Source organism: Balaenoptera ricei, chromosome 1 (genome assembly GCF_028023285.1).
Source record: "Balaenoptera ricei isolate mBalRic1 chromosome 1, mBalRic1.hap2, whole genome shotgun sequence".
In the NCBI taxonomy this organism is placed as follows: Eukaryota; Metazoa; Chordata; class Mammalia; order Artiodactyla; family Balaenopteridae; genus Balaenoptera; species Balaenoptera ricei.
The window spans coordinates 24,913,844-24,939,092 of record NC_082639.1 but is presented as its reverse complement, the minus strand read 5'-3'; the positions used below and the strand labels follow the sequence as shown (position 1 = coordinate 24,939,092).

Genomic DNA, 25,249 nt, shown 5'->3' with positions numbered 1-25,249 from the left:
CGCGGGCCTCTCACTATCGTGGCCTCTCTTGTTGCGGAGCGCAGGCTCAGTAGCTGTGGCTCACGGGCCTAGTTGCTCCGTGGCATGTGGGATCTTCCCAGACCAGGGCTCGAACCCGTGTCCCCTGCATTAGCAGGCAGATTCTCAACCACTGCGCCACCAGGGAAGCCCCTTCAGTGTGTTTTTATGTTATCCTTAATGGTTTATGTAGCTCTACTTAAGTTATTTCAAATACTATAGGGTAGTCCACTATCTGAACAAACCTCAGGTTATTTACCCATCCTTAACAGAGTGCTGATTAGATTTTTTGCACTTTTTACTATTATGGACAGAGCTGCAATGGACATCCTTGTACATGTCTCCCTGTGCATGTGGGTGAGGTTTCTCTAGGGCAAACATCTATTGATGGAATTGCTCAATCATTGTTCTCATCTTCAAGCTTGCCCAATATTGCCACATTTCCCTCCAAAATAATGGCTCCAATATACACTCTTGCTGGAAGTATGTGAGTTCCTGTTTCTCCACATCTTACCAACACAAATGTCATTAGCCTTAAAGACTAATTTTTAAGGAATCTATTTCCCAACCTCTATCCCCACTAGTTGTTGAATTTATTATTCCAATTTCTCTATTTTTACTTTTTTACTGTCTCATACATCATTTATTGGAAAAGCATGTCTAAAAATCCCATTTTAATTGTAGATTTGTAGATTTCTCCTAGTCTGTTAATTTTTGCTTTAGTATAATTTGAGGCTACATTATTGGGTCCATAGAGCTTTAGGTTCATTATAACTTCCTGGTGAGTTGTTTATCATTAAATAATGATTCTCTTATATACCTAACAAAGACTTTTGCCTTAAAATCTATCTTGTTTATATCGATATTGACACACCAGCTTTCTTTAGGTTAGTGTCTGCCTATTATGTCTTTTCCACCAATTTACAGGCATACCTCATTTTATTTTGCTTTGCTTTATTGTGCTTCACAGATATTGCATTTTTTTTTACAAATTGAAGGCCTGTGGCAACCCCGAGTCAAGCAAGTCTATTGGCACCATTTTCCAACAGCATTTGGTCACTGATGGTTAGCACTTTTTAGCAATAAAGTATTTTAAATTAAGGTATGAACACTGTTTTTTAGACATAATGCTATTGCACACAGTAGACTACAGTATAATATAAACATAACTTTCAAATGCATTGGGAAACCAAAAATTCGTGTAACTCTTTTTTACTGCATATTCACTTTATTGCAGTAGTTGGAACCAAACCTGCAATATCTCTGAGATATGCCTGTACTTTCTTCTTTTGTGTCACTGTGTTTTAGGTGTGACCCTTGCAAATAGTATATAGATGTATCTTTATAAAAAAATCTTATCAGAGAACTCTGGTTAATTAAATTCATTTGCATTTATTGTGATTAATGACAAACATGTATTTATTTCTACTATCTTATATTTTTGTTTCTCATTTGGCTTTATGGAGATCTAATTTCTATACAATAAAACATACCATATTATTTTGCATTTCCATTTCCCACCATTTTTCTTTGATTTTTTTGTTTATATATAATGTAATAAACCAAATTGGAAATGAGTTAATACATGTAAAGTGCTTAGAAAAGAGCCCAGCACGAAGTAAGTGCTCAAAAAAATATATGTATTGCTACCATTATAACAATTATTGTTATTTACAGATGTTTATTCTATATCAGTCTCTTGGGTGAGGTGGAATGACAGAGAAAATGAATAAAACAAACTGCTTTCCCTCAAGCATCCTGAAATCCAGTGCTAGAGACAGAGATATACAACAAGGAGAGAGGGAAAAGTAATAGGAATGGAAAAAGAAATGATGCTCAAAGAGGGTAAATGACTTGCAAAGTTTTGCAGCTGGTAAGTGACAGAACTGGGATTTGAGCTCATTACTATCACATTCCTAAGCCTGAATTCTTAAGACTTAGTCCTTACCTTACTGCTTTGTAATGAACTTATGAGACCATGCATGTAAAGCATTTCGCACACACAGTAAGAGTCCAGTAAATTACAGATGAGAATGACTGTGATGGTGATGATAGTGACGGTGGTGATGGGGATGATGGTGGTGGTAATGGTGGAGATGGTAACAGTGGGGGTGATTGTGATAAGGATGGTAATGATGACGGTGGCGGTGGGGTACTAATGGGGATGCTATTGATGATGGTGGCGGTGACGGAGATGATGCTTAGGTTAACCAACCATCCCCTAGTTTGCCCAGGACTGTTCTGGTTTCAGCACCAAAAGTCCTGAATCCCAGGAAATCTCTCAGACCCAGGCAAATCAGGACAGCTGGTCACCTTAGTGATGGCAATAGTGATGATGGAATGTCCAGGAGGCCTTTTAGAAACCATCTAATCCAAGGGATCTAAACTTTTCTTGATCATAGACCATTTTGAGAATCAAGTGAAAGTTATTATTCCTTTCTTCTCTTATCAAGATCTTTTGCAGGCTAAGAATATCTGATCTCCCCCAATCATTCCATTTCTCAGATCAGGAAACTGAGGTCTTTGCCTCAGAGATTTGGTCCCAGCATGGACAGGTCCTCTGCTAACGTTGAAGTGTGCAAGGAAGCGTCTGCATCTGCTCTCTGACAGCTCAGGGCTGTCCTGGTTTTATATTCTATAAGGAAGAGAGGACCTTCTCACTCCTTCATGACCCACCTGAGAGTTGCGTGTGGTCAGATGAAATGATCTTACAAGTCCCTGAGAATAAAACCCAGAGAATAAAACCCAGATGGACTGAAACAGAGCGTGAAGACAGTTTTCTGGATACTAACCCACTCTCCCATGCAAAACGGCTCCTGGGTTAAGTCGAAGTTCAGGTAAATGAAGCCAAATTCATGAACTCATGGAAGCACAGAGATTACAGAGAAAGCTGGATGAGTAGAGAAATTAGCCTTACTGGTTTGTCTAAGACTGAGGAGGGATTCCCAGGATGTGGAAACCAGGACTGAATATAACACATTCATGAAAGATCCACAGAGATGCAGTGGACACTCTTTTGTGACCTCCCCAGCACCCATTCCCCACCTTCCTTATCATATCAGAATTTTCCAACCATTAGAAGTTGGGTAATACTAATCTCACCTCTGGGTGGGGTGGCAATGAATGACTTACCTGCTTGACCTGGGGGCCACAGATAGAACTCAGGAGGTCCGTGAACCCATATAGGAAAGTACTTATATCTTTATTTTCACCAGCCTCCCACTGAAATTTACCATTTTCTTTCATTATAAATATAGGTAGCAAACCACAGTCACATGATCAGTACCTGTGTCTTTGTCACCAGTGGAAATCACAGATATTCATATCACATTGCAGTGTTGCAAGCCTCTCAAAATATCATTTATGTTCATTATTACTTCTAAATTAGAGTAATTATTAAATTTGCTGCTGAATACATGTGATCAAAATGTTCTCATCCGATGCTTCTGCAACATTGCCAGCCAATATCAGGCAACTCTGTGCCTAGTAGATGCTCAGTCACCAAACAGTTATGTCTCATGGTCTCATACCAGTGACCCAGGTATGTTAATTGCTTTCCAAGCTCCTTTCCCTACATAGTTTGTTGATCAACAAGTGGAAGGAGGTAAGTCAAAGTTCACCTCACTGTTTAATGTTCTTATTAAAACTGGGTAACAACTGTCACATGTTGATGTGTCATTTTAAAATAAAATTAAAGCTTTGACTTGTTGGTATTTAAAATATCTTATTATATTAAGTATCTATAAAAATACATATATTACCCCGTCATAAGTTTGCTTGTTCATTATTTTAATATAATTGGTTACCTTTGTAGTCTTATATATTTTATTTTGTGCATTTAAAACATTCTGAGAAGGAGTCCTTAAGCTTCACCAGACTGTCAGAGGCCCATGGCACAGAAGAGGTTAAGAACCACTGGCTGGCCCACCCTCCAATCCTGTTTTTTTTAAGTTTAATTCATTATTTATTATTTTATTCCTCTTTTATTTATTATTCAGAGCATGTCTCAGCTTTTAATACACTATATAGTCCATATTTTAAAATCATCTGGGACTTCCCTGGTGGTCCAGCGGTAAAGAATCCACCTTGCAATGCAGGGGGTGCCGGCTCAATCCCTGGTCAGGGAACTAAGATTCCACATGCTGTGGGGCAACTAAGCCTGCGCGCCACAACTACTGAGCTCGAGCTCCTCAACTAGAGAGCCCGCATGCTGCAAACTACAGAGCCCACGTGCCCTGGAGCCTGCACTCCACAACTAGAGAGAAAAAACCCACACGCCACAACTAGAGAGAAGTCCGTGCACCGCAACTAAGACCTGATGCTGCCAAAAATAAATAAATACATCTTTTAAAAAATAAAAATAAAATAAAATCATCTGTTCATCTTCACTAGAAAATAAAACCCACGAGGACAGAAAAAAATGAAACCAACATTGGAGAAAGAAATCAGATCAGTGAGATGACAAGAAATTAGGCCTTTGGTGACATTGTTGGGCAGCTTGATCAAGCCTCACCTGCTGCCAGCTCTACTTCTGACTTTCTTAGTTACATGAACAAATAGACTCTCTTTATTTTTTTTAAACAAATTTGAATTGGCTGTTCAGTTGGCTATAACTAAAAGTATCCTAAATGACATACAGGCAATAAGCAGAAACACATTTAATTAATTCATACAACAAACATTTAACCAGCCCCTACACTATACCTAGTCACTGGACATACACAAAGGTTAATAGAACCCTGCCCTCCTAGAACACATTCCTTCCAGTAAGAAAGACAGAAAAGAGCACACATACCACAATACTGTGTGTGACGGATACACTGGGTCAGCACCCTCTTTCCAGTGTGCTCTCCCAGGGCCCCTGGCAGCCAGGACTCAGGGAATTTATGTAAAGGGCAATCAGATTCACTCACACCAGATTTAGGAAAATGGAAGCCAGATGGAGGCCATCTTCCCGTTGCTTTTGCCAGTTCTGCTAGCAACACAATTGTGGAGACATTTGGTTTTTCTGAAGCACAGTTAGTAACGATGTGGTTTCCCTTGCTTAGTAGACATTAAGAATAAGACTGGACACTCATTCATTCTGCTACCAAGGATTGTGGCAGGCATGGCTTGGTACATTAGTAGTAGCTTCTTAGCTGTGGCAGTGATGTGATTCTGGAGCCTAGTCTTTCTAGTTAGAGCCGTGCTCTTGATTGTCGAGTTCTGGGAGTTGTTCTTGAAAATTCGAACTGGAGCCTGTTTCTTCAGCTCACCCAATCATTCTGTGAGCCACTTAACACCTTGAAAAATTCCTTCCTGCTTAGACTAGCCAGCATGCAACTGAATCCTGATTGAAACACAATGTGTTCAGTGATATAACTGCATTTTAAATAAGTCTAGAGCGGTCACAGTGTTCCAAAGAAAAGCCAGTGATGGAACTAGATTCTGAAGGAAGAGTAAGGGTTGATAAGACAAATAATAGCAGTGGTCATATGAGTTTGAGGATAGACCTAACTATGAAAAGTAGCACAACAAAGTTTCCAGAAGAAAAAATTAAAGAATATATTTCTGACCTTGGGGGAGGCAAAAGTTTCATAAGCAGGGCAAAATAAGCATCGTAAAAGAAAAAAATAATAAATCAGATTCTATTAAAATTAAGAACTACTGTTCATCAGAAGACAACAGTAAGGGAGTGAAAAGATAAGACAGAGATTGGTGAAGATATTTGCAAAATATATTTGCAAAACGTATGTCAATAAAAGGACGCACTTCTCAAGAAGCGTCTACAAGATGACCCAATTGAAAAATGGGCAATAGAGTTCAACAGATATACAGTGGAATATTATTCAGCCTTTAAAAAGAAGGAAATCTTGCCATCTGTAACAACATGAATAAAATTGGATGTCACTGTGTTAAGTATAATAAGCCAGACAGAAAAAGACAAATATTGTGTGGTACGGTATTACTGACCTATAACATCTAAAAAAAAAAAAGTCAAACTCATAAAAACAGAGTACAGTGGTGATTGTTAGGGCTTGGGGGATAGGAGAAATCAGGAATGACTGGTCAAAAAGAACAAACTTTCAGTTATAAGATGAATAAGTTCTGAGGCTCTAATGTACACTAATGTATGGCATGTATGGCATGGTGACTATGGTTAATAATACTGTCTTATATACTTGAAATTTGCTAAGAGAGCAGCTCTTAAGCATTCTCATCCCCCCCTCCCCCGCCAAAAGGAACTCTATGAGGTGATGAATGGGTTCAAAAACTTAATTGAGGGAATAGTTTTACAGTGTATAGGTATATCAGATCACCACTTCACCAAATGTACTGATATATATTACCAAATGTACCATATGTACATCAACCATCACTTTATCAGATGTATACTTTAAATACATTACAATTTCATTTGCCAATCATACCTCAATAAAGCTGGGGGAAATAAGTTAAATAAGCACTTCACACACACACGCACACGCACACACACAAAAGGGTATTCAACTGTCCAGTAAGCATATAAAACAGTGCCCAACATCACTGGTCATCAGGGAAATGTAAATTAAGAACATGTGATACTGGGACTTCCCTGGCGGTCCAGTGGTTAGGACTCTGAGCTTCCACTGCAGGGGGCCCAGGTTCGATCCCTGGTCGAGGAACTAAGATCCCGCATGCCGCGTGGTGCGGCCAAAAAAAAAAAGATCGCGTGATACCACTACACTCCTGCTTCAGACATCAGCTCAAGTAGCACTTCCTCAGTAAAGCCATCCATCCCTTTCCAGGCAGGTTGAATCTTCTTGCTATGGAAGCTCATAGCTCTGGCTACCTTTCCATCATAGCTCTTGACACATTTACAACTTCACATGTGTTTGTGTGGCTATTGGGTTTATGTCCATCTCCTCCACTGGACTATCAGCCCCGGGATGGTAGGCACGATGTCTGCTGCTGACCATTGTGTCCTCAGTGCCTGGAACAAGGCCAGGCACAGGATAGGTGCACAATACATAGTTGGTGAATGAATGAATGAACAGAGTGAGTGAGTGAATGAAGGTAGAAGGCATTATTATTGCCATTTTACAGGAGAGGAAACTGAGTCTCCATTTCTTCAAGAAATGTGTCCAAAGTCACCTTATTCACCTGTAGTCATTATGCACCGACTAGGGAGTGGATCAGTTGTCCTGCCTTGGTTACTGAATGTTCTAAAGACTCTTAGCTGGGTGGAGGCATCTTACTCAGACTGTGGTGAGTGATCTTAAGAGTTCTGAGAAAAGCATAAACAGTACAATCAGATGAGGTCATGGCTCAGGCTGGCCTGTCTCCAGGCACTAGTTAAGATCTTGGGATTCAACTCAGAGAAGAGACTTACCCAGTGCACATTCTGGCTTACTGCCCAGAGGAGAGTTGGTACAGGAGGCCATGGTGTTCTGCCCTCTCTCTCTGAGCAGCCAGTGGCATGGTGTAGCCTCATATCAGGGTGGGACATCCACACATTCACAAACACATAATTTTAGCACCTGCTTCTATGTGTGTATATACCCAAGAGATATGAAAACAGGTATTCAAACAAACACTTGTACGTGAATGCTCATAGCAATATTACTCATAATAGTTAAAAAGTGGAAACGACCCAAATATTCGTAAACAAAATGTGGTGTATCCATACCCTGGAATGTCATTCAGCTGTAAAAAGGAATGAAGTACTGACACCTGCTACAACATGGATGAACTTCAACAACATTATGCTAAGTGAAAGAAGCCAGACACAAAAGGTCGCATATTCCATTTATACGCAATGTCCAGAATAGGTAAATTCATAGAGACAAAGAGCAGATTAGTGGTGGCCAAGGGCTGAGGGGAGGAGGGAATGAGGAGTGACTGCTTAGTGGGTACGGGGTTTCCTTTTGGGGAAATGAAAGTATTCTGGAACTAGGTAAAGGTGATGCTTGAACAACGTTGTGAATGTATGAAATGACACTGGAGGGTACACCTTAAAATTGTTAATTTCCTGTTAATTTACCTCAATTTTAAAATTTTGTCTTAAATATCTAAAATCTGACCATGGGATTATTAAGGAACATGCAATGAGTTAATATATTCAAAGCCTTTAGAAAAGTGCTTATTTCATGTTATATACTTAATAAATGATGATTATTAACCACTTAATTTTATATCCATTTTAGAGAAGGAGAAACTGAGGCAAAGGATGACAAAGTGACTTGCCCAAGCTTACACAGCTAAAAAAGTGGACAAGGCTGGATGAAAATCCAGTCTTGCCTGGCTCCAGAGTCCCAGCTCTTTCTGCAACACAAGCCTGTCCCTCCCTGAAGGTTGCTGTATCAACCAGAGTTCCATCAAGAAAACAAAAGCCACTCTAGGAATTTCAAGCAGGAAGGAATTTAACACAGGGAATTAGGTGTTTGCAAAGAAGGTATCAGGAGTAAAGTCAGGAGATGCCACCAGCTTCTAGGGTCAAGAGTCACAGTGTAGCTAGATATGAAGAGTTAGAATGCTGTTGCTGCCACCTGGAGTCGAGAAACTATAGGAAATCCTGGCCCACACTGCAGTCAGTGCTGTCGTGCAGTCCTGAGGCCGGAGACGGGCAGGGGGATGGGGGATGGGGGATGGAATCATCCAGGTGCCGTAAAAACTTACATCTGCAGAAGCCCACACATCTATCATGGCTGCCAAAGAAGGAAAGATGGATTCTACCCTCTTCCACCTTCTAAATGTCATGTGAGCACGTTTCTTCAGGACACTCTGAACTGTACCCATAATCTTGCCCGTAAAAGAGTCTGGAACATCTACTTCCTGAGCTCAGAGCCCAGGAACCCAGTGAGAACACAGAATGGGCCGGCATGGCTGCCAAGTGCCAACAGTCACGTTCATGCACAGGTTCCAAGGTCAGGCCTACTCTGTGTTCACCCCTGAGCTAGGCACACCTGTAGGTATCCTTTTATTCTTCCAACTACTACTAGTACTTATTGAGGGCTTATTGTGCCAGGCCCCGTGCTGAGCCCTGGGAATATAGCAGTGAAAGGGCCCAAGGGTGGTGGGGACTCCATCTGGGAGACAGACATGGCCAGACATGGTCAGTCTGGCCATTAGAGGACCCTTCTGCCAAGGGAAACGTACCCACTCAACACACGTTCATTGAGCACCTATTATATGCAGACTGTGTGAGGTACTGGGGATACAGTGGTGAATACAACAACATGCATGTCCATGTAGTTTTCTGTATTCTCCCCCAGGAAGAATCATCCAGTCTAGTAATTGTACATGTATCTTTTATAAGTCAATGGCTTCAGCCCTGGCGTCTCTCCTAAGCTCGAGACTCTTATATGTAACTGCTGGCTTGGCCTCATCATAATCATAACAACAGCACATATAATACATACTTGTCCCAAGCACTGTACATAAATTCACTCGTTTCGTCCTCATTAATCCTATGAAATGAGTACCATAATTATTCTCATTTTACAGACGATAAAATTAAGGCATTGGTTTAAAGTAGATTAAAGTAACTTGGCCATACGGTTACTAAAAGGCCAGAAAGCCAGCCCAGCCAGTCTGGCTCCAGAGCCCTTGCTCTCAACCCCTGAACTATGCAGCCTCTCAGTAGCTCCCCTTGGATGTTCTAACATCCCAAACAGAAATCTGATGACCTCTCCTCTCCGAATCCAACTCCAGTTGTCCGCATTGCGATAGATAACATTCACCCAGTTGCTCAGGCCAAAAGCCAGGGCTCATCCTTGATTCTTCTCTTTTATTCACACCCCCATGTCTAACCCATCAGCAAATTTTACTGGTTTTACCTCCAAAAAATTTCCCAGCTCAGCTCACATTGCACCATCTCCTGGGCTGTCACACTAGTCAGTCACCTCCTTCCCTGTCTACTATGGTCACCTCCCAAATGGTCACCCTGATCCCACTCTGACCTTCTCCTACCCCCTGACATCATACTGTCTTTTAAAACATAAACCAGGGACTTCCCTGGTGGCACAGTGGTTAAGAATCCACCTGCCAGGGCTTCCCTGGTGGCGCAGTGGTTGAGAATCTGCCGGCCAATGCAGGGGACACGGGTTCGAGCCCTGGTCTGGGAAGATCCCACATGCCGCGGAGCAACTAGGCCCGTGAGCCACAAGTACTGAGCCTGTGTGTCTGGAGCCTGTGCTCCACAACAAGAGGCCGCGACGGTGAGAGGCCCGCGTACCGCGATGATGAGTGGCCCCCACTCGCCGCAACTAGAGAAAGCCCACGCACAGAAACGAAGACCCGACACAGCCAAAAATAAATAAATAAATAAATAAAGTGTAAAATTAAGAGGTAGAAACAAACAAACAGACAAACAAATAAATAAATAAATAAGAATTCACCTGCCAATGCAGGAGACATGGGTTTGAGCCCTGGTCCGGAAGATCCCACATGCCACGGAGCAACTGAGCCCGTGCGCCACAACTACTGAGCCTGTGCTCTAGAGCACGCGAGCCACAACTACTGAGCCCGCATGCCACAACTACTGAAGCCCACGCGCCTCTTAGAGCCCGTGCTCTGCAACAAGAGAAGCCACCGCAATGAGAAGCCCACACACCACAACGAAGAGTAGCCCCCGCTCACTGCAACTAGAGAGAAAGCCCATGCACAGCAACGGAGACCCAACACAGCCAAAAATAAATAAATTTAAAATTAAAAAAATTAGTTCCTTTAAGAAAACCAAAATCTAAAAAAAATAATAAAACATAAACCAGTCACATCATGTCCCTGCTTCAGGGCCTCTGACAGCCTCTCATTGTACTAAGAATAAAATTCGACTCCTTAGCATGGCCTCCAAGGCCCTAACTGATGTGACTCAGCCTATGTTTTCCCTCCCCGCCCCACCACCGCCCCAAATCACTCTGCTCCAGCCACACTGTCCTGACGGCTGTTCCTCAAACACTCCAAGCTCCTTCTAACCTCAGGACCTCTACACTTGCTTGGAATTCTCTTCCCTAGACCCTCCTACGCCTGGCTTCTTCTCCTTCAGTTCTCAGCTCAAATGTCACCCCCTCAAAGAGGCTTCCCCTAGCTCCTTCCTAACCCTGGCTCAGGAAATGTATAGACAGTTGGAAAGATAACTTTCCAACTATCCATCCATTCCTTTACTCTGTTCTATTTTCATAATGCTTTTCATTATCTGAAATTACCTGATTTATTAACTAGCTGATCTGTTTGTGTGTTTCCTTAATATTTACTGAGTCCCTACTTTGTGCTGTCACATTGTTGACTTTAAAAATAAAACAGTCAGCTATTTTACCAGCAAAAGTGGGTTTATTTGGGAAGAGCAGAGCATTGCAAGTCCAGACAAGCAAGCCACAGCAAAAACCACAGGCAAGTCCAACAAACAAAGGAAAGGAACTTTATCTTATAGAGATAAAGGAGGAAGTTGGAAGGGGTTGTTTTGAACCAAAGTCCATTGGATAAAAGTGAGAGTTCAGGGTGATGATGGTTTCTCATTGACTGAGTTGCTAGGGTAGTTGATTTCTTGTAGGAGATGCAAGGTACATCTTTTCCTGTTGGGGCTTGTAATTGATGATTCTTCCCTGTTGAATATCATTCTGTTGGGGTCTGTAATTGACCTGGAGTGGTACTTTGAGAGCTTCCTCTTCTGGCCTCCGGACTTCATTGCAGTGAGATTTCCTTTATTAATTTTCACACTATGAAGGGCTGTTATCTCCAGCACCAAGAACAGAGCCTACACATGCCCATTAAATATCTGATGAGAGGATGTGAATTCTTCCAGGCTCTGAGAGAATAGACATTGGTCGAATATCAGGTGTAACTGGAGAATGGGAAGCACCTAACAGAGGACTCGGTCTAGCTTGGGGGTCAGGACAGCTGAGCTAAGACTTGAAGGATTTAGGTGCAGAGAACAGAAAGTAAGTATTCTAGCTAAACAGAAAGGAATCCATTACAGAGTGTTATGTATTATAAACAATCAGGAGACCTGAGTATTTCAAGAGAGCTGCCCCTGGCTCCAGACCCTCACCACCCGTGCTGAAGCCACCAGGATCAGGGAGCCCGAGCTGCCACCACTGCCTGTCACAGTGGATGGGTACTCCCAGCAGACTCACCACCAGCATCTGCACAGCTCAGCCCCACCTCTCACCCCACCTGAACCTGGTGCCCACACGCTGGAAATGGCCACAGGAAAAAAAACAAACATCTGCAGACAATGCTTGTCTGCGGAAACTCACTTCCACCTTCCAAAGGTCATGTAAGTGTCTCCAATTGTCTGAAGCTAAGTCACATGCAGAACTCTAGCTCTAAGTGAAAGGGCGTCTGAGAGGTGTTTTCAGCTTTCTAGTTCCTGCACTAAGGCAGGTCCAGAGAGGAGGGGTGGCTGGATATTGAGTGACAGTCCATTGTATGCATCACCGTGTGTATGCATGTGTGTGCCTCGTATGCATGCATGCATGCGTGCATGTGTGTGACGGGGCACAGTAGGAGGAGGAACAGGCCATCAAGACCAGAGAGAAGGAGGCATTCTCAAAAAGACCATCACAGACATTTCCTCTGTGAGGACCCGGACCACAGGTCCTGAGGGCCTTTCAGCCGAGATAGGAGAACAGGCTTTAACTGTCCAATGGTTTAGTCCTACTTCCTTATTTTACTAATGGGAAAAGCAAAGCCAAAGGAGTTATGTCCTTGCCTAAGGCCACACTGCAAGTCGAGACATTGGCCTAAACCCAGCCAGGTCCCTGGGGGTTACGGTCTGTGTTTTCCACTTGAGGTGCGACCAGGTCCCCAGGGAGGGTCACCTGAGGGACCCTCCAGCCCTGGGCACCCAGCCACGAGGATGCCTGGCTGCACAGCCCTCCCCCTGCTCAGCAGGATTCGTGCCTGGTCTTTCCGGGGCACGCGCCAGTGTACTTCAATAACAGCAAGCATTTACAGACGCCTCCTCTGAGCCAGGCAGCGTGGCAGGTGGCGGTGGGAGCTGGATGAACACATAGGTCGCGATTCTTCCCTCCAGCAGTCCCTAGCCTTGTGGGCGAGTCAGGTGAATAATCTCGACAGAGTCAGGAGGCCAAAGGGAGGGAGGGGGCACTGAGGGGGCATCCTAACTGCTGTCAATAAGGAAACTGAGACTCAGAGAGGATCCCTGACCTGACCAAGGTCACACAGCCCGTAAGTGGCTGAGCCCAGAATTTGAACTCAATATATTTGGTTAATCTGAAACAACAAAACAGTCAGTTACTTTACCAGCAAAATGGGTTTATTGGGAAGCAGCAAAGAATTGCAACTATGGTAAACCATGGGCAAGTCAGGTAAAGGGAAGGAGAGGAAACTTTTATAGAGAAGGGGAAGTTGGGAGGGGCTGTTATAAACAAAAAGTCCATTGGAGGAAACTGGGAGTTCAAAGAATAGTGGCTTTTCATTGGCTGAGTTGTGTCAGTCTCTCATTGGCCCAGCTGTTTTCAGTGGAGGAGAAAATCTTTCTTCCTCCTGCTGCAGGTAGTAAAGTAGTTCATTTCCTGCTGGAGATGCAAGGTATGTCTCTTCCCATTGGGAATCGGTATTGATGGAGAGGTACCCTTATGAGAGCTCCCCGTTTTGGCTTCCAACTCCATTTTAGTGAGGTTTCCCTTCTTTCATTAATTTTCACAATTGAATCGAACCCCGTGATTTTAGAATATAAGAGGCAGGTAGCAGAGAGTGTGGACTTAGATGTCACCTAGACCTGTGTCCAAATCCTAGACTCAGCCCCTTACCAGCTGTGTGTGGTGGGTGAGTGATAAACCTCTCCTTGCCTTGGTTTTCTCATAGATAAAATGAGGCCATGCATATTTCTTCCTTGTGGAAAAGGTGGGAAGGTTAGGTGAGATAATGCACGGAAACGGTTGAGCCCGTGCACATAGGAAATCTTCAATAAGTGGTAGCTCTGTTTATTCTAAGTCAACCTACCGGCTCCAGGCTGCTCAGACTATAAGTGTGCGTAGAGGCAAGGTGGCTCTTCTTGAATCTTCTAAGATGCAGAAGTCACGTCTCTTTTCCAGGCTGACCTTGTATGTAATAAAGAATTTAATGGTTACCAGGGGCTGGGGGTGGGGAGGTATTGGTCAAAGGGTACAAACTCCCAGTTATAAGATTAACAAGTTTGGGGATCTAATACACAGCTTGGTAATTGTAGCTAATAATACTGTATCATATCCTTGAATGTTACTAAGGGAGTAGATCTTAAGTGTTCTCCCCATAAAAAAGAAATGGTAACTATGTGATGGGATGCAGGTGGTAGCTAATACTATGGTGGTAATCATTTTACAATTTATAAATGTATCAAATTGACACATACACCTTGAACCGACACAATGGTATGTGTCAATTATATCTCAGTGAGGCTGGAAAAATAAAATAAAACTTAACCTTGCCAAAAAGAGGTCTGAGCTTTGCTCTCACCTTCTGGATGGTAATCTTTGTTTGCCTGGGGGGGTCTGGGACTAGCCAGATAGCAACAATGTGATTTTTCTTAAAAATATGTTTCTTCTTGTAAAATCTACATCCTAATAACTTGGCTAAGCCGGTGCAGCTGGTGGCACGGAGCCAGCTGCACCCCAGGGTTGTGGGACCAGCTGCAAAGGCCCCAGGGCCACTGGCCCAACCAGCCAAAGGCTAAGAGGTGGCAGTTTTAATGTCACACGTTGGAAAAGTGCCATCTTGGCCACACTTTCTGGCAGCATTCGATATTCTCAGAGGGGGGCCTAAAATTCTGTAGACAAGCCCCACAGATGGGTGATGCTGTTGAAGTGGGTGATGCGGTTGATGGCGTTCAGGAAAAAGAGGAAGGAGGCCTTGAACTTGCCCCAGAACATCAGGGTGAGGCCGATGAGCGTGACCTGGTTCCTGAGAAGGATCAGGAAGCTCAGGAGGCCCCCGAAGGAGAGGATGAACGAGACAAGGAAGAGGGCGGAGCCCATGGCCCACTCGCACCATGAATGGGGGTCCTCACACCTGGGACACCATGAGGAGCTCCAGGACCAAGATGGCAACCCCCACGGCCAAGGTGGCCACGCTGTGGGCCACGGCCATGCCTGAGGCCAGCCTGGGCACGTGGGCCTGACTCAGGTCTTGGAGACAGTGCAGCCCAGTCTGGTTGGAGGTGGTGCAGAAGCGCCACAGCCGGAAGAGGCAGTTGTCGGCCAGGAGCCAGTGGTCATCCCAGATGGAGATGGAGGAGAGGACCACAGACAGAGGGGCACACAAGATGATGAGGGCCCGGATGAAGGATTCAGAGAAGGACCGGTGGGGCCTCCTTTGGGCCAGCAGCCTCTGGGCTTGCAGGCAAAGCCTGCGAGGACCGTCCAGTCGGGAGATGAGGTGAGCTGGTGGGATACGTCCACTAAAGGAAGCTCACCCACAGGGCAGTGGTCCTGCCAGGTTGCTGACTTCCCTTTGCAGAGCCTCATGCCTGAGGAGAGGGGTGGGAAGGGGTAAGCTCTTTTTTTTTTTTTTTTTTTAATTTTTATTTGTTTATTTATTTTTGGCTGTGTTGGGTCTTCATTGCTGCATGCGGGCTTTCTCCAGTTGCTGTGAGCCGGGGCTATTCTTCGTGGTGGTGTGCGGAATTCTCATTGCGGTGGCTTCTCTTGTTGCGGAGCACAGGCTCCAGGTGCACGGGCTTCAGTAGTTGTGGCACGTGGGCTCAGTAGTTGTGGCTCGTGGGCTCTAGAGTGCAGGCTCAGTAGTGGCACACGGGCTTAGTTGCTCCATGGCATGTGGGATCTTCCCAGATCAGGGCTCGAACCCGTGTCCCCTGCATTGGCAGGCGGACTCTTAACCACTGCGCCACCAGGGAAGTCCCGGGGTCAGCTCTTCAAACAAACACTTTGCATCACTCTGCACGCTACCGAGGGCTGTCATCCTGTGCGGGGGCTTGGCCGTGTGCTCCTGCCCGGCTCCTTCACACCACTCTGCTCAGTAACAATGTGATTTAGGATGGGGGCTGGCCATACCAGAAAGACCAACCGCATGACTTAGGATGCGGGTTTTGGGTCACACAGTATCCATTGACCAATCAGTCATCAATCAATAAATCAATCAATCATGCCTACCCAGTGGAGGCCCAATCAAAACTCTGAATGCCAGAGGCTCAGGTGAGCTGCCCTGGTTGGCAGTGCTCTGTGCATATTGTCGCTCATGGATGCAGGGAAATGAACACACCCTGACTTCACGTGGACAGGACAGTGGAAGCTCAGCAGCTGACGTGTCCCCGGACTCCACTCTATTCCTGTCTTCTCTTGGCTGGTTTTACTCTGTCATTTCCCTGTAATAAACTGTAACTGTGAGTAGAATAGCTTTCACTGAGTTCTGTGAGTTCTTCTAGTGAACGATCAAACTTAAGGGCAGTTTTGGAAACCCCTGAACCTGCAATTGGTGTCAGAAGTGACGGTGGTCTTGTGGCCTGTGTTGTCTTTAAACTGTACGGTTGACTAAACTCTCACACCCTGGCGTGTTGAACAAATGAATAAGCGAGTGGGTTGTCCTGAATTGCTCATAGTCAAAGTCAAACAACTACCCTAAGCCTCTGGGGTAGGGACTCTTATCACCACTGTCACAGGCAAGGAAGCTGAGGCTCAGAGAGGTGAAGCAAGTGGAGGGGTCAGGATGGGAACCAAACCTTCTGGACTCCAGCTCAGGATCTGACCACCATAGGGTGGTACCCACCCCCCCACAAGGGCCCTTCCACCCTCACAAGCCAGGACCTCACCAGCAAAGGACCCTTTGGGAAACAGAACAGAGAAGGGCTAAGATAGACCAAGCCTGCAGCCCCAGAGGCATTTCAGAAGAGGGTGGGCAGGTCTCAGGCCTTCCCAGTGCCCTGTCCACAGCCTACGTGGCCCTGCATCAAGCTGCAACTCAGATGTCTTCATGGTCAGGCAGGTCACTTAAAAGATGAAGCAGCAGGGGGATGCTGAGCAGGAGCAGGGGAAGCTGAGGTAGACGGAAGGTGTGCTCCAGAGCGAGGCACCATAATCTTCGTTGAGGTTCTTGTTGTTTTAAACATATAACAAGGGCCAAACCAGACATGCATTCCGGTCAGCAGTCTGCGACCTCTGAACTCCATAGCCTGAACCTCCCCACCTCCGCCACTTGACCCCTCACCGTGATGCTCGAGCTCCTCATCTCCTGGATGGTCCTGTCCTCTTACTGCAGAGCCACTGCCATGCAGTCCTCTGCCCTGGTCCGTCTTCCTATGCTCTTTGAACCACCCAATTCCCACCTATTTTGCTGGTCTCAGCTTCAAAGCCATTCCTCGGAATTTTCCTCTGACCCTGCACATTCAGTGCCAGAACCCAGGCCTCTTGACCCCAGCCCAGGGCTCTGGCCCTTCCTACTCTGCTATAAACTCTCTGTCCCCTAGGCTTTCTCATGGCTACTCCAGAATCAACTAATACTCATTCAGATGATCAGTCAATCAACTAACCTTTCTCTTATTGAGCACTTTCTGTTTATCAGGCTCTGTTCTAGGCACCAGGGAAATGATAAACAACGAGAGTAGGTTCTCACCCTCATTGACCTTAGGGGAAGTCAGACAGTACAGTGATCATCACACAAATAGATACATAATCACACACCGTAATAAAGGCTATGTATGCAGAGAAGTGTAGAGTTTTTAAGAAAACTAAGAGAAATGGGAAGGCTAATTTAGACTGGGGATCACGGCAGATTGGGGAGTCAAGGTCTCCATCTTCTTTTTCTCTTATGAATTTCTTTCTCTGTACACTAATAGACTTGCTATTGGCGTTGAAGTTCCTTGCTCCAGGCTCGGTACACAGGAACTGTCCAATAAATGTTGGCTCCTGTTATAATTTTTCTCCCTACCTCCTGCCACCTGTCACTCACATCCTCCTCCAGAGAGGCAAAGGACAGGTGTCCCTGGAGGTAGAGGGAAGGCTAAGGTGACCGCATCTTTTGGCCTAGACTTTTTTCTTTTTTTTTCACACACACACACTGTATTTTATTTTTACAAGAGATAAATAGACTGACACCAAGCATTGTAAATGGATGACCACAACAAAAGCAACAATGATTGCAATTACCAAACACGAAACACACTCATACTATGTCATAATATTGACATTCAGTCCAGTAATCCTCCACTGTAACAGCTCCTTTACTTTGCAGTGAAAATTGATTTGTATATTCTTTGCCTCTGAGTCCTTGTGGGATTTTTTTTTTAATTCAAACAGAAAGTCACAAAAATTATAATCATCCTCATCAGTTCACTTAGTCCCATGTAATTAATTTTGTTTTTCATCTTGATCTTTTGTTAGCACTTTTATGAGTTCATCAGTTTTTCATTAGAGTTCTGAAAATGCTTATTCATTCAGTTCAGCAGTACAATCAGTTACCAGAAACCTGTACTTGTCAGAGTCTTTTCCATGAATTCCTTGAAGATGAAACCCTTTTATAGGAACATATTTGCAAAAGCATCAGAGTACACCCAGAACTGTCTGTAAATGACAGAAGACTTAAAAATGACCATGGTTAAAGATTTGATGAAAGTTCATAATAATGCAATTGACAAGGAAATTTAGTTATTTCTGAGATATACATTTTAAAGTAATAACTAGAATTATGACTTATAACATTATACCAGAACATATAAGATCTTTAGAAATTTCATGTAATGTCTGAAACATTTATATTAACATATTTCCATACAAATAACCCAATGAAAGTTTAGTATTAGTTGTTTTGTTTGTTTGTTTGTTTATACTGCAGATTCTTATTAGTCATCAATTTTATACACATCAGTGTATACATATCAATCCCAATCGCCCAATTCAGCACACCACCATCCCCACCCCACCGCAGTTTCCACCCCTGGTGTCCATATGTCTGTTCTCTACATCTGTGTCTCAACTTTTGCCCTGCAAACCGGCTCATCTGTACCATTTTTCTAGGTTCATGATATTTGTTTTTCTCTTTCTGACTTACTTCACTCTATATGACAGTCTCTAGATCCATCCACGTCTCAACAAATGATTCAGTTTCGTTCCTTTTTATGGCTGAGTAATAGTCCATTGTATATATGTACCACAACTTCTTTATCCATTCCTCTGTCGATGGGCATTTAGGTTGCTTCCATGACCTGGCTATTATAAATAGTGCTGCAATGAACATTGGGGTGCATGTGTCTTTTTGAATTATGGTTTTCTCTGGGTATACGCCCAGTAGTGGGATTGCTGGATCATATGGTAAATCTATTTTTAGTTTTTAAAGCAACCTCCATACTGTTCTCCATAGTGGCTGTATCAATTTACATTCCCACCAACAGTGCAAGAGGGTTCCCTTTTTTTTTTTAATTTTATTTATTTATTTATTTATGGCTGTGTTGGGTCTTCGTTTCTGTGCGAGGGCTTTCCCTAGTTGCAGTGAGCGGGGGCCACTCTTCATCGCGGTGCGCGGGCCTCTCACTATCGCGGCCTCTCTTGTTGCGGAGCACAGGCTCCAGACACGCAGGCTCAGCAATTGTGGCTCACAGGCCTAGTCGCTCCGCGGCATGTGGGATCTTCCCAGACCAGGGCTCGAACCCATGTCCCCTGCATTGGCAGGCAGATTCTCAACCACTGCGCCACCAGGGAAGCCCTAGAGGGTTCCCTTTTCTCCACACCCTCTCCAGCATTTGTTGTTTGTAGATTTTCTGATGATGCCCATTCTAACTGGTGTGAGGTGATACCTCATTGTAGTTTTGATTTGCATTTCTCTAATAATTAGTGATGTTGAGCATCTTTTCATGTGCTTCTTGGCCATTTGTATGTCTTCTTTGGAGAAATGTCTATTTAGGTCTTCCGCCCATTTTTGGATTGGGTTGTTTGTTTCTTTAATATTGAGCTGAATGAGCTGTTTATATATTTTGGAGATTAATCCTTTGTCCGTTGATTCATTTGCAAATATTTTCTCCCATTCTGAGAGTTGTCTTTTCATCTTGTTTATGGTTTCCTTTGCTGTGCAAAAGCTTTTAAGTTTCATTAGCTCCCATTTGTTTATTTTTGTTTTTATTTCCATTACTCTAGGAGGTGGATCAAAAAAGATCTTGCTGTGATTTATGTCAGTGTTCTTCCTATGTTTTCCTCTAAGAGTTTTATAGTGTCTGGTCTTACATTTAGGTCTCGAATCCATTTTGAGTTTATTTTTGTGTATGGTGTTAGGGAGTGTTCTAATTTCATTCTTTTACATGTAGCTGTCCAGTTTTCCCAGCACCACTTATTGAAGAGGCTGTCTTTTCTCCATTGTATATCTTTGCCTCCTTTGTCATAGATTAGTTGACCATAGGTGCGTGGGTTTATCTCTGGGCTTTCTACCCTGTTCCATTGATCTATGTTTCTGTTTTTGTGCCAGTACCATATTGTCTTGATTATTGTAGCTTTGTAGTATAGTCTGAAGTCAGGGAGTCTGATTCCTCCAGCTCCGTTTTTTTCCCTCAAGACTGCTTTGGCTATTTGGGGTCTTTTGTGTCTCCATACAAATTTTAAGATGATTTGTTCTAGTTCCGTAAAAAATGCCATTGGTAATTTGATAGGGATTGCATTGAATCTGTAGATTGCTTTGGGTAGTATAGTCATTTTCACAATATTAATTCTTCCAATCCAAGAACATGGTATATCTCTCCATCTGTTGGTATCATCTTTAATTTCTTTCAATGGCCTAGACTTTTGTCTCAGTCCCCGAGGACTGATAGCCAGAAAAAGGAAGGAGGCAACCTTTCTTTGTCTCCTACGGTGAGCCGAGCATGGTGCCAGGCCCTTTACAGATGTGCTTTCACTGACCATGGCAACATCCCATGGGGTGGGTGCTAGTACAATCCCCATTCTGCAGATGGGGAAACTGAGACCCAGAGAGGCGAGGGCAGCTCATGGGCAAAGCTGAGATAAGAACCTAGAGGATCTTGGCTCTGGAGTCCACGTTCTTCCTGCAGCTCAGCAAGCTGCCAGAATAAACACAGCGGCTGGTAGTAGGAAGGACAAAAGCAAACAAACAAAAAACCACTAAAAACAATGTGGATGCCCGTTAACTGAGGATTAGTTAAATTAATGATAGAATATTCACTCAATAGAATCCTGTGCTGCTGCTTGAAAAAATGAAAAAGATGAGTGCTTTTCACACTCCTGTACTGTTTTTTGGGGGGAGGGGGTTGTCATAAATCAGCCTATATCTACAGTTATTTTAAAGGGGGTATCAAGCTCAATTCACAGGTGTGCAAGAAACAGAATATCTGTTTTATTTTTATTTTTATTTTTATATTTTTTATTTTTTGGCTGCGTTGGGTCTTCTTTGCTGCACGTGGGCTTTCTCTAGTTGCAGTGAGCGGGAGCTACTCTTCGTTGCGGTGCACAGGCTTCTCATTGCGGTGGCTTCTCTTGTTACGGAGCACAGGCTCTAGGTGCGTGGGCTTCAGTAGTTGTGGCACACAGGCTCAGTAGTTGTGGCTCGCAGGCTCAGTAGTTGTGGCTCACGGGCTCTAGAGCGTAGGCTCAATCGTTGGGGCGCACGGGCTGAGTTGCTCCGTGGCATGTGGGATCCTCCCGGACCAGGGATCAAACCCAGGTCCCCTGCACTGGCAGGCGGATTCTTAACCACCGCACCACCAGGGAAGCCCTGTTCATTTGTTTTATATCAACTTTTTTTTTTTCTTTATGTTTGGCTGTGTTGCATCTTCGTTTCTGTGCAAGGGCTTTCTCTAGTTGCGGCGAGCAGGGGCCACTCTTCACCGTGGTGCGCAGGTGTCTCACTATCGCGGCCTCTCTTGTTGCGGAGCACAGCCTCCAGACGCGCAGGCTCAGTAGTTGTGGCTCATGGGCCCAGTTGCTCCGCGGCATGTGGGATCTTCCCAGACCAGGGCTCGAACCCGTGTCCCCTGCATTGGCAGGCAGACTCTCAACCACTGCGCCACCAGGGAAGCCCCCTGTATCAACTTTCTTTCTGTGCAAAGCCCCATCCAGCCAGGCTGGTGGGAAATTCAACCTCAGCCATTTTTCATTTTCCTCCCCAACACACACGACCCCTCCTGGATAGTGCAAAAGTCCTGGGGTTGCATGTAGCAGCAAGGCAGTGGGCAGAGCAAGAAAGATCTGGTATGGGGGGGGAGGTGGTGGGCAGCTCGGGCAGGGCAGGGAACTGTGCTTCCACCCTTTGAGGTCTCACCTGCTCCCCGGGCTCTGCCTGGCTCCCCCAGCTCAGCAGGAACTGGTGCCCCCATCTTTGCTCATAGAACTCACAGCCCTCAGCTTCCTCTTCCAGTCATGGAGAACTTCTTTGGGGTCTGGGAAGAACCACCCCCATCCCTAATCAAGTTCCTTTGGGGCTCTCTCCTCTCCGTCCAGGAGGCGCCTCTGCTGCCCCCATCACCACCCACTCCCCCACTGCCCAGAAGCTGCTCAACAAACTTGGACTTTTGGATACCAAAGGCAGGAGGGGAAGTATATTTTGCAGGTAACCTCTCTGTCCTGCTTCCCACTCTTCTTCAGACCTCCCCCAAGACAAGGAGGTCCAGAACCTTCTTCTCCCATGTGTTTGGCAGAGGAGAGAAAATTTAATATCTCAAAAAACTGTCTTGTCCACTTTTTCACTCTTATCACTAAGGAAATTCCAAGGGTTTTAGGAGCTCTGTGCCAGAAACGGGCAAAGACCAGATATATATTTGATCACAATATCACAAAGTATAATAGTGTCCATGGGAAAGAGGGAGAGTAAAGCAGAGGTGCCAAGTTAGTCAGATCATGGGAGCAGGGCTGAAGTCCAGGGCAGGGGCAGGAAAAAAAACACAAAACTGTCTTGTCACAATTTCTCCTGCTACTAAATATATATGTATGTATAAACATATACAATATACAGTTATTTATAAATATACACATATATATGGGGAGTGCTATACTATTGCTAGCCCATAGTCCTGAGGAATGGAGGTAAGTTTCTCCTGTTTATTATTTTTATTTTCACTAAACATCTCACATGTTATATCATTTAGAAATGCATTCAGCTGCAAGGAACTTAATGCCCAACTAATAGGGGCTTAAATTTATTGGTGTTTGTTTTCCTCACATAACAGAAGTCTGGAGTCAGGTACAGTAGGGTTGATGCAGCAGCTCAAAAGTGCATCAAGGACTTAGACTCCTTCCATTTTTCTGTACCACAATCCTCATCATGTTGGTTTCTCATCCTCAGGCTCATGCCTCATTGTCCCAAGATAGCTGCTGTGGCTCCAGGCATCGTATTTGTGTTAAAATAGGAAAAGGGGGAATGAGTAGTGCCTTGTAAAAGAAAATCAGAAACTTTTCTAGAATTGCTCCGTAGCATCCCCACTTGGGTCTACTTAGCTAGAATGTTTTCAGGTACCCACTTCTAACTCTCAGGGAAGCTGCAAAGTGACAGTTGATTTTTCCCGCCTTTGTGACAGAGGCAGGAAAGGGAGAAGGGGCTTGGGAATGTCTGCTGGTTAACCACAGTGTTTGTCTCATGAAAGCACCATGTTTTATGGTTTACAAAACAGCTACTATTGCCATTTTACGGAAGCTGCAATTGAGGCCCAGAGAGAGCAACTGAGTTGCTTAACTTCAGGTGACGAGATAGTGGTGAGATAGCCATGGAAACAGAACTGGAGCTGAGCCCAGAGCCCTTTCCAGCGCACCACACTGCCTGTTTCCCCACATGATCTGCAGGTCTTGCACCCACTCTGCCCAGATATTTGTTCTACAACTTTGTCCAAAGTTGCTCCAGAGCAGGCTGGGCTGAGGCTGCTGGTGGTATCTATGCAGGGACCACAGCCCAGGTGCTGGGAAGCAGGTGTCGGGCAACAGGTGTCCAGGGACAGAGCACAGGTCTTCGGGGATGAGGGCAGCCGCTTCCCCATTAGCAGTCCAGCAGGGAAGCCCAGCCTGTCAGCGCTGGCAGACAAAAAAAGCTGGGGTCCTACAGCCTGTCCCACAGACTGGCAAAGGAAGGGAGGTGACAAAGGAGAGAGAGAGAGAAGAGAGGGGATAGAGAAGAGGATATGAAGGAAAAGAGGAAGGAAATGAGAAAGGAGGTGATGGAGGAAAGATGGGGGAGGGAGGATGCGTGGAAGCCATGACGCTGGGCAGCAGGGGATGAGGGGGTTACAGCAAACAGGCCGAGTGGGCTTCCTAGCCCCTGAGTGGGCAGTGGGTCAGGCCTCACACCTGACACCCCCATCGACCACCAGGTACAGGAGCGTGACCACTGTCTCGCCAGAGAGAACAGGGGCTGAGGAAACACGGAGGGAGAGCTCCCTGCCTGGGGGATAAGAGGTGGCTTCTCAGAGCCAAACTGGGACCTGAAACTCCTTAGCCAGCATTCAGGCTCTTCAGTCTGGTTCCAGCCTCCTTCCCTGCCAGGCCTGCCCCAGCCCAGACCCTGGCACAAATCATGCTCGGTACATGTTTGTTGAATGAATAATTGAAAAACTGCAGAGCAACAAGGATACAAAAGCAGGATAAAAGTGCCCACTTCTACAAACCTTTGAAAAAGGTTATCGGGAGCACAAAGTGGGCTTTTTCTCCCTAAAGTGAAATAAGGAAAGAAATGAAATCTCATGTGTTGCGGGGAGGAAGCCCAGGCTGCTCCGTGGAGAGGTCTCCTTCAGCTGAAAGCTACCAGGGGACCAAAGCATCCACAGGATCTGTCTCAGGGTGAGAGAAGGCTTCCTCGGCCCCTGCCCGACTCCAGGCCCCCACCCACTCCGCCCTGGGCCCTGGTACCTGCCTCTAGCTGCTGCACCCTCCACTTCATCCAGGAAGATTTTTCCAAAATAACCATCTGACCACGTCACTACTCTGCTCTAAACCCTCCAGGACCACCCCATGGTCAGCTCACAACTTCACGGCCTCTCCCCTGCTCAGAAACCCCCCATGGCTCCCGTCTACCCTGAGGATAGTATCTGGTCTCCTCACCATGGCCCTCAAGGGCCTGTGTGACTCAGGCCCAGCCCATCTCTCCCAAGCTCACCACCTCCGACCCCCACATGCTCTCTGCCCTGCAACCACCCTACGTTTCTCATTGGTCCTCAAACACCCTGCTCTCCTTCTCTTGCTCACATGCCGCGTCCTGTCCCTTGGGCGTTTTCGCTCCCCCTGATCTGGCCAACTCCCACTGTCCTGACAGGGGCTGCGGCAGGCACCTCCTTGGCGCACCCGTGCACCTGTGCTGCCCCCATGACCCTAAAGCTCCTTAGAAGTGGGCTGCGTCCCTGGCC

General features: G+C 45.2%; 1 pseudogene; it reads right to left on the bottom strand.

The window, feature by feature from the left end:
• Window positions 1-14,738: 14,738 nt before the first annotated feature.
• LOC132371809 (voltage-dependent calcium channel gamma-like subunit) lies at window positions 14,739-24,813 on the bottom strand (annotated as a pseudogene).
• Window positions 24,814-25,249: the final 436 nt, after the last annotated feature.